Source organism: Sinocyclocheilus grahami, unplaced genomic scaffold (genome assembly GCF_001515645.1).
Source record: "Sinocyclocheilus grahami isolate Dianchi unplaced genomic scaffold, SAMN03320097.WGS_v1.1 scaffold1184.1, whole genome shotgun sequence".
In the NCBI taxonomy this organism is placed as follows: Eukaryota; Metazoa; Chordata; class Actinopteri; order Cypriniformes; family Cyprinidae; genus Sinocyclocheilus; species Sinocyclocheilus grahami.
This window is the reverse complement of record NW_015506363.1, coordinates 102,376-112,316: the sequence shown is the minus strand read 5'-3', so window position 1 is coordinate 112,316 and position 9,941 is coordinate 102,376. Positions and strand designations below refer to the sequence as shown.

General features: G+C 37.9%; 1 protein-coding gene across 2 annotated transcripts in view; it reads left to right on the top strand.

Moving 5' to 3' along the window:
- gse1b (Gse1 coiled-coil protein b) overlaps positions 1 to 9,941 on the top strand; it is a 264,508-nt gene that overhangs the window by 198,510 nt on the left and 56,057 nt on the right. The window contains exon 1 of one of the 2 annotated variants that reach the window (XM_016253465.1): positions 9,617 to 9,744. The exons of the other annotated variant lie outside the window; for it this stretch is intronic. The gene's annotated coding sequence lies outside the window, so the exon portion shown is untranslated. Of the gene's footprint in view, positions 1 to 9,616; positions 9,745 to 9,941 lie in introns of those variants that run through there. 2 annotated transcript variants of the gene reach the window in all.

The window sequence follows — 9,941 nt, the reverse complement described above, 5'->3', positions numbered from 1 at the left end:
TTTTTGAACATTAAAGCATGTCAACATATTCTGTTACACCAAATACACAAAATATTGATCTTTAAAAAAGTATCATATGACCCATTTAAAACATGGAGGAAACACTATCTATATTTTATTGTCTTTATTATAGATCATTTACTGTATAATATATAAGAAATCAATGAGCGGAAAGCAAATCTATAGCAAATGGTGTAAAGTTAATCACTTAACATTCACAGTTTGCTTCATGTAACATTTTGTTGTGATACCATGTATAAATAAGTGATTAATATTTAATTAATGAATCGCTTAAAGGAGACATATTATGCCCCTTTTTACAATATGTAATATAAGTCTCTGGTGTCCCCAGAATGTGTCTGTGAAATTTCAGCTCAAATTATTTTTAATTTATTTTATTTATTATATCATTTTGAAAATGCCTATTTTGAGTGAAAGCAGAAACATGCTGTTTTTCACGCTGTCTCTTTAAATGCAAATGAGCTGCTGCTGCCCGCCCCTTTTCTAGAATAGAGCTGCGCCATCACAGCTTGTACCTGCTAAAAACATCTGTTTTGGTTCTGATTATCATGTTTATCACACTGAAGTTTAATCTTCTGATATATGGTTTTCTGAGTGCACATGGACAGAAAGGGGTCGTCACAGCATGCAAGTACTAAACTTAAGTTCTCATTCACACACAAGTTTACGTTAAAAACACACATGACTTACAAAAAACTGTCGGTTATGTCTGTGAACGTAAACAGCTGGGAAATAAATCGCATGTTTATTTTAGATCTGTGTGGCAGCAGCAATATACATTAAATAAATCAATAAATCCACTTCTCTCTTGTCTCCTCTGAGGCTGGGACTCTAAACAGTGTTCTGTGCTCGTCTGTGCAGCCAAAGACAGAACAGTTAGCATGTTTTGCTCAAACATTCGCCATGGCATTAGAACTGGTACACCGTTGTCACTTAATTGCGAAAACACAATGACGGCGCCGTGGGTGGAAACTTACAGATTAAGGGGTGGTAATATTATAATGAGATACCTTTGCAACGTCACTAGGGGAGCGAAATCAGACGCGCTTGTTTCTCAGACGCTTGCAGAAAAAGGCTTACCAAAACAAAGTTACTGGGTTAATCTTTTTCACGTTTTCTTGGTTGGTAGATGCACCGGGGACCTGATTATAGCACATAAAACCTGGAAAAGTCAGATTTTCATGATATGTCACCTTTAAGTGATAAATATTTAATTAATATTTTGCATTAATATTGAAGAAAAAAGCCTAAAAGAAATGATGAGTCCACAGATTCTTTTAAAATAAAAGTCTTTAAACAGAATACCTGTGGCAACCACCTCTATTCCAGTTTAGGATTGGAATTCTCATTTGAGTTCTGAACACTCTAAATTGCTGGTCTTAAATGATGTTAAATGCTATAAATCCCTACAGATTCCTTCAAATGGTAAACCCCAGCTTGGCCCTTACTATCAGCTACTTTTGGCAGCGTACCTCCTGAATTCTCTGTTTACATTCTTACCACATATTACTGAATGCATCCAATCACACACACATTACAGTTACATAAACATGCAATGTGGATATAGTGGCTTTCTTCAGCCAGTTCTTGATCCTGGTGCTAACTGGACTAAGAAGCAGTGTCTGCCTTTATTACTGTTATTCATTAACCCTTCTGCCAGTTAAACTGCTGTTTGAAGGGATGAAGTGTCAACCTCACCAAAGCCATTATTAACACCCAATTCACCAGGAAGTACAGGATGTTGTGTGCATATACTAGCCATTATGTTTAACATAATTACAGTATGTTTCTTCTCGTTTGTGATCTATTTCTCTTCCTTTAACACTGAACTGCATACCCTAGAAAAAACTTGGAAAAAATACATGCTAATATGTTTTTTTTTTCAGATATTACCATGATGTTAATACAGTTGTGTTATTAATTTAAATGCCATGTTATGTGAATAGATTAGTCACCTGGAACAAAAGAAATGACTCTTATTTATAAGAGTAAAAAAAAAACTAATTTAACAATTAATGTAACTTAATCGAATTAACAGTAGTAAGCAGCAATGACAAATGAAAGCAACAAAAGAACCGAAAAACTGCACCTGATGAACAAGTCAAGTATCAAGTTTAGACCAGGTCGTGAATGCAGATAAAATTTTCCTATTACACACCTGATTTTCCTGCAGTGTCCATCTTTCTCTTTTCTGTCTCTTTTCTCTTTTCTGCCTCTGTCATTTTTCAATAATGTGTCGTTTCTCAGCAGCCTTTAGGCTTTAAAGGGGCTGATTTCCAGTGAAAGGACCAGATTAAGTCATGAGATAAGCCCAGAGCAGATGTGACACTCACACTAAGGCCATAAAAACAATATCTACAGATCTCTCATCCTGTTGCTTTCATGGAAGCATTTTAGTTCACACTTAAAGTTTAAATTAATTTAATTTTCATTAGTAATACATGTATCTTTGTCTTATTATGCATATTATTGTAAAGAACTAAAGTCTTCATAATCTTTCGTCAAAATGTAATAACTTTCTCTACTTTTTTGCCGATGTCACCAAGGCCATTACATCTTTGATATGTAATATCTAAACCTGACATGTTTGGATTGATGGATGTTACCAAGCCCAATCCTACATTGTCTGCTGTTGAATAATCAAAAGTGCCTCGCTGAATTGGATGCCATTTCTTGCCTTTAATACCAGTTTGAGGGCAAATGAGCAGAAAATTGATCAGATTTTGTCTGAAGCCTGTTTAGCTGAAACCATAATGCTGTCAGACTGCACAAACTGAGGAACAATCACTAATGTTCCCCTGGTAAAGTAAGATGTCAGTAAAAAGCTGTCAGGGTCATGTGCTGGAGGGTGTGGAGGCAGGAATGTTGAAACCGTGATGGATTTTATGCTTATAGTATGAAGAGACTTCAATACATTATGGTAGTTTGGCGGCTCAGAGCTGAGGGTCAGCAGGCAGGCGGGCAGTTGAGAGGGAGGAAAACACTCAGGACAGCATTCCACCGCTGGTTAAACAACGGGCGGTGCCAAGAAAAACAGAGGGTGAGAGAGGGGTGGTTTTGTTAATCATGATAAATAACATCAGAGTCGGCAGCTAAATAGAAATCAATGTGATTAGTCCATTAGTGAGAGCTTGAACTCGCCCATTTCTCTCTCTTTCTGTCTCTCTGCCCTCTTCCATTAGGAACTTATAAACCACAAGACATCTTTACTACTTTGCTCGGAATAATTCCCTCTTCTCTATTACATCTGCGTGTTTTTCCTTTTTCACTAATGTCACAGGAACTCTTTATCCTTCTCCAATTTATATCATGACTCTTCCTCACTGCCAACTCCTGATTGTGTGTTAATAGCAATTAATATTTATTAACGATTTCCTTAATCCTAAGCTTGTGATTGTTTTGAAATCAAATCAATCAAATCAATAAAAAGCATTCAAATAAGCTTGTGACCAAACCTCATGGATTCTCAAACTGTCAGCAAAACCTCATAACTCCACCCGCCTCCATTCAGAATGAAGTGGCGGACAGTCTGGAGACAGAGCTCTGCTCATTCGCAATGCAAGGGTAAAAAAAAAACTGATGTTTGAAGAGCGGAGAAGAGTCTTAGCATTTGCCGTCTAGGTGTAGCTAATATACTGTTTTATATACACTGTGCATAGCGCTTCGTGTTTTATATCACAAGATTTTGGCCAAATGTATTCAACAACAACAAAAAAACTGAATGCCCTTATAGCTACAATAAACTTTATAACCTGTAAGTTGAAAATGTAATGCGATGCACTTACTGTCTCAGATGCAGCTGTTAATGATGGACAAAACACATTGCTGTCACCTTGTTTGATTTTCATTAAATGTTAATATTATAATGGCACATGCAAGTGTCTGATCATATATAAAGCCACAATACTCTGACGACGCGGTGTTTGATTAAAAAAAAAACACACAAGAAAGTGGTAGTGGTTTTGGACATACCATGTTTCCGCCCGACAGCAACGATATGCAAATTTGTTGTTTTATCATCACCAACATAAAGATACCCATGACCTTGTGTTCATACCTGACTTAAGCTAAAGTTTCACATTAAAAATGAGTATTACTTTTAATAGAATATCCAGTTTTAATATGTTATTTGAAGCAATGCATGTTTGTGCAATTTTGCTATATTTCAGTGCTTGGTGTGCCGTGGGATTTTTTTACTTATTAAAACTGTGCCGTGGCTGAAAAAAGGTTGGGAAACACTGCTATACATTGTAAAAAAAATAAATAAATAAAAATATGGCTAAATGTTAAGCTGTCTGGATCAACTTTAATCTTTCTACATAAATCTGTGTGTAGGATTCAGTGGCCCAGAGAACCCTTCCTGAAGCCTTGTTTCCTGTACCATTGATTTTAATAGAGCAATGATTGATGTTTATTGGACAAGCGGTCTCTACACACATCAAACTGGGTCTTGAACAAATTCTGTGCTTCACTGGGTGTCTATAAGAGAGGAACATCAGGGAAGAAGCATCTGATTGTACAATGGACATTAAGCCTTCAATCAATTTATGTCTTAGTCTTAGCATCAGCTCTCATGAGCAAAACTGCAGAAACAGTATAGATCTCAGTACATATTTTACCACTTATAAGTGATATCTGTGCTTCCCTGCCCTTGAAAAATACTGACCACCACTGTTTGAAATGTGAATGTGACATATGGGGTACTGCGTTCATCAGAAAATACCTCACATTTATTCCCCATCCCTCATCTTTGTCTAGCACTAGTTAAAACACCTCCCATAATCCCGTGTATAAATTATTCTGGTGGAGATTATGCAGCGGTAAAGTTTGTGCAAATTAAAATCTGGTGCCTCAAAATATGTCAAACCTGATGTAAAAAAAAAAAAAAACATTGGTTCACAGGTGTCTTGGGGCCAATTACAACACAATGTGTTTGAACAGAATGCAACTGCACATGATATTTGAGCACTTTTTAAGATTTTATAGTATCCACTGTACTATTGACAGGCCGGTAATGACAGCAGCAGACTGTTTTTGTACAGTACTAGAACTGAGTGATTAGACTATGATTAATTTAACAACAGTGTAGCACACAAGAAGAAGAATGGTTTGGACAGTTTCCAGGTGTGCAGTTCATTTGTGTGTCCTGCCACGTTTTACCATTGCTGGTTTTTAATTCATGACTCCTTGCATCATGGCTGATTTACAACTTCAGATAGAAGCATTTATCTTCTAACCTAAAATATCCCAAAACTGACCGTAACAAAAGTAAGGATAAAGTTATCAAATAAAATGTATCACTGCATTACACAATTAATTTGATGACTGCACTTTAATATGCACTTTAATATGTGGATAATTTTATCATAATACCGAGATTCCACATGCCATTTATTAAGACAGTAAAAGGTTATGGTCAAATATCTGGTCTGTCTGTTATTGTACATTAACAAGAAGTCAGTCAGTGTGGTATGTCTAAAGCCATATAGCAGGATAACTTACTATTGTGAATATTACCGTATTAATGTTACATTTATGTGGCATCACAATCAGCTCACATATGCACAACATAATATGATTTTACGACAGTAATGAGAAAACTTATATATGATAAGAAGACTGCTACCTTTATGTATTGATTTGACGTGAGGTTTTTGGAGCAGGGTAGATCAGAGGCAGATATTCTCTCTTTCTTTTGAGTTCTTCGTTAATTCATTCATTTATTCAGGGGCCACTCACTGCCCACAGTCTTGTCTCCAGTGGGTGATGTATTGTAATGAATTTAATAGTAGTAAGATCCTTCAAAAGTGGGTTGATGCTTAAGCCCTTTATTAAATTAAGAGAAAGCTGCCTCAGGCCAGAGCAAGAAAGAGACAGACAGATCTAAATAACAGGATGTGTAGGGTGATTTTGACGCTTCAGACCCCAGGCTGAGATGAACTCCACTTTACACTGTGGAATATGAAATGTAAATGTGTGTTTTTGGAAAACATCCTAACAGCATCTATCAGGTCATGAATGTTTAATGTCATAATGAATTAGCCTGCTTCACGTACATTATGACCTCTCTTTCTTTGGCTTTTGATGCTGTGTTACAGATATGCTGGCTTGAGAAGCAACAAAATATTTAGAATGCCATTACATGATTGGAACACAAGAAGAAGAGCTGTATTCAGTTACAATAGAGATTACAGATATGCTTTGTGACAGTGTGGCTTACTAGTGGGATTCAAATGTTCAGTGTGTAACAAACAAAATAAATTAGGCTGTTTTCATCAGAAGAGTATACTGCTGTAGGTGACATGGGTTTGTAGCGTTCTCGCACATAGCCATCAAATGCATACATCCATTTCTCTAAAACAAACTAAATAAGAAACTAATTATTCACATGATCAAAGATACCTTACATGAACTCCTGGAAAGTCCAAAGCCTCCCAAAAAGGGGGCACACATGTCCTTTTGGGGTTAAGCAACCAACAAGACTTAATTTTCTCATGTTTAAATCCATTTCACAGATTCTTCAGAAACATCAGCACAGAAAATGTGAGAAAAAAGTCTCAAGAATCCATCTGGACCTGGTAATTAGTAATTTGTACTGAATACATTTTTAAAGTAATCTTCCCATTTCTGGTTGGTGCGGCTGTCCTGCAGGCATGCAGATAGAAGATTAAAGCCGTAACATTGCACTCTACATTTCTCAGGATTATGTCGTTAGCTGAACCTGCTCTCCTTGGCGACACGAAGGCTAAAGGCTTTTCTGATAGATGAGCAAGCTGACATCTTGTGTTTACACACATATACTCACACAGAGGATCTGTTGCTCAGGAGAGTGTTCTAATGTTTTGACAAGAGTAAGGGTAGGCTACCTCTTAGACGTTCCTCTGGCTAAGATCCCAGGGAAGTGCCGGTAAAGTTGCTTGAGAAGTGGGTGGCTCCCTTGAATGTCACAGTGAAAGACAGTCTCATATTTCCTCTTTCTAATTCACTTGCAAAAAGAGAAAATGCTGTAGGGCATGGCCCCATCAGAAATGCAAAAGCACAAGTACTTCAAAAACGCTCAAATTTACATTCTCTGCTAAGTATTTAATTGTTCTGATACTGCTCTTATACCTTCAGGATAGAGCAGAAGTAAAATGGCAGATACTCACCAGCTGTTGTTTTGTCTTGTAGCTTTAATATTCCATCTATGAATACACCAGTCATAACGGGATCATTCCTATGTTCCCAGGGTCCTGTGTTTCCCAGGTTGCTATTGCAGATTGCAATTGACCTATCGGTAAGCCCCTCCCTTCAAACGCAGATGAGCCTATGGCAGTTGAGTATCAGTTGCACAGGGACCGGAACTCGGATATCTTTATGTTTCAGAGCCATTGAGAAACGTTGAAAGAGCCGAAGCTCTCGTCAGTTTGATGGTGTTTGTGCTAATGGAAAAATGGTGTGCCTGGGGTACTTGTAACACTGATTCCAGGTATCCTGAGAGGATGGGAAATGGAATTCATTTTATTCCATTTCCTAAACCCAAACAAAACAGAGCAAAATGTCCCTGAGCATTCAACCCCAATGCCAATGAAGACGAAAACGTTCATTTTCTGGTTGTCATACTCTCGAAAGTTACAATTTTCATCTGCTCAAGCAGAACGTTAATGTCATCTTGTGCCTCAGCAAGGTATCTCTGGCTAAAACCAGCTAACGTTAAAGTTAGTTAGTCCATGCTAACCAACCTAAATAGCAAACTGTTCTCACGCCATGTACAACGTAGGTCAAAAACACATAAACGAATGTCTACATTTCGGTGCCTCTCCATAATAAACTGGTTAAAAGTAAAATAATATAATTTTTCCCTGCGGTACATGAACAGTGTTGATCCTGGATGTTGTCATCTGCCACCGGGATGACCGTAACATGAGGCTTCTCCCACTTGCATTGTGATCTGTAAACCCTCACTTCCAAATTAATACCCACAATATTTATTTTAATATCTTTTATATAGCCCTCTATGGCATATTTAAGTCCCACTTGAATGGTGGTCTTTCTGTGTCCAAAATGTATCAAAAACATCTTGGGACAAGGTTTTCACACTGACAGCTGACATTGTAAGACAGCTAGCAACTCCATTTGTTTGTCTGAGTTCGCAACAGTAACTAAGGGGGGCAAGGCTTACGGATAGGTCAATTATGAACATATGGCAAAGGGTCCTATTTTCATATTTTCCTATGAGGAGCAAAAATAGTGTGAGGAGGATAGAACAGGTAGATTGTTTTATGACATTCAAAGAAATGTAGGGTTATGTAAAGTAACACAATAGAACAGAGTAGAGTAACACACAAAGAAATAGTAGAGAACAAACAATAATCTCCGTATTTAGTTTCAGACATACAGCTCCTAATATCACACTGTGCAGAATAGGGACACGGAAATGTAAACGGAGAACATGTGATGATGATAATATGAAAATGAAAGAAAGAAACTGATTTCTGAACTTAATAAAAAATATAATGAATTATGAATTAACAAACGCTTTGAAAAGCAATTCAAAAGATAAGAGAATATAGTTTTGTTCACAATTCAATAAAGAGAAAGGTCATTACTCCTTACCAATTGGTGGCGGTAATGAACCTTACTTTGATTGCCACACGCCACTAAACTTCAGAAGAAGAAGAACACTGGAAACAGAGAAGCCTGAGAACATAGATATGCTCCTGTCATAACAGTATCTGATAAGCAGATAAGCCAGTGACGGTCTTAATGTGATCTAAAGGAGACTCTGCCCTTCTAAAAACACCAACTTTTGCTGTTCATGCTGGTTATTTCTGGGTTGAGGCTGATGGAATCACAAAGCCATGCTGTTCACTAGTAAGACTGTGTGAAGACTGCATCTTTCCAATGAAACTGATGTAGCTAGCTGAGATGTCGATGGAAACCAAGCACACCAGCTTCCTTGACAGCTTTGGAGGTTGCTCCCAGTTTTTATTTCAGGATATCAGATGTTTTAAATATTTATTCAGTTGCTATATTGAATGCGTGTCTCTGTAATGAGGAAGTGTGTGCACTCAAAAATGTCACAGTGTCCCTAAAGGTTGTTATGAACACTCTTCTGATGAATCCCTGATGGGGGAGAGGATGTGCTGCCCCCTGCTGCTCATTTCACCGAATCACACTTCAAGTTATATTAATTTGTATTGCGCTTTTCACAATACATATTGTTTCAAAGCATCTTTACGGGAAGTTATATTGTAACGTTTATATTGCGTAAAATTTAATATATAATCGTATACTTGTCCACCGTTTCGTGTAGTTTTCTTGTTCTGCTGTTGATATTTCTCATTTTGTAAGATAATTTAATTTGAAACGGTGGCACTTAATGTGGGGTCCGCCTGACCCCTGAGAGCAGGTGCTCATTACCCCTCCCCCTTCTCCTTACTATGCAAAAGCGTTATCTCATGAATATCAATTTAGTCACGCTGACGTAGCTACGTAGCATGCAGTCACGCACCCCACTTGATGTAGGAGGATTGGTTACGTCGTTCCCCTGAGGCGGGAAACTCCTCACGTAAGCCCTGCCCACATCAGACAGGAAGCTCCTCCCCTCACCGGCTCCGCTCGGCTCGGCTCGGCTCTCCGTCGACGAGTGTCAACAATGTACCGCCGAGCGCTGTGATACGATGGATAAACGCGTCTCCTTTCCACTTATAATACGGAAATAGGATTTTACTCTCTTTACAGGTGAGAAGATTGCATATTTATGTATTTATTATAGCGCTTTAAAAGACTGATAGTGTAAATAGTGGCTTTATATAAGGGAGAGAGAAGGAACCGTCGCAGTATAAAGAGAGTCAGCCCTCAACGAGAGCGTGTGTGTGTATTGTGTGTGCGCGCGCGCGCGTGTGTGTGTGTGTGTGTGTGTGTATTGTTTAGTGTGT